Source organism: Leopardus geoffroyi, chromosome B1 (genome assembly GCF_018350155.1).
Source record: "Leopardus geoffroyi isolate Oge1 chromosome B1, O.geoffroyi_Oge1_pat1.0, whole genome shotgun sequence".
Lineage (NCBI taxonomy): Eukaryota > Metazoa > Chordata > Mammalia > Carnivora > Felidae > Leopardus > Leopardus geoffroyi.
In genome coordinates, this window is record NC_059327.1 from 170,373,220 (window position 1) to 170,373,621 (window position 402).

Genomic DNA, 402 nt, shown 5'->3' on the forward strand with positions numbered 1-402 from the left:
AGTAGTTTAAATTGCCACAAAAAATACCTGCCAATTCTACACACCTAGAAGGAAAATACATTCTTCTATGTTATCATGTGTTGATTTAGAACTTTGGCTATGTTGTATATTGTACATAATGTTAGGGTTATATAAATAATTTACCCACTAGGCTATAAATTTCACTACACAAAAAAGTACAGAAACAAGCAAACAGTTGAGAGATCCACTACAATTTTTCTTTTTTTTTTTTCCAGTTTTACCTTAGACCACAAAATTACAGCATTTCTATTATTTGTGATGAGCTGAGGACAAAAGAAATGTTCAAATTCACCTTACTCTAACAATAAGGCAATGAAGCGCAATGGAAAGCTGAATTCTAACTGTAAATGTTTTTTTGCAACATAACATTTTCAAATCTGC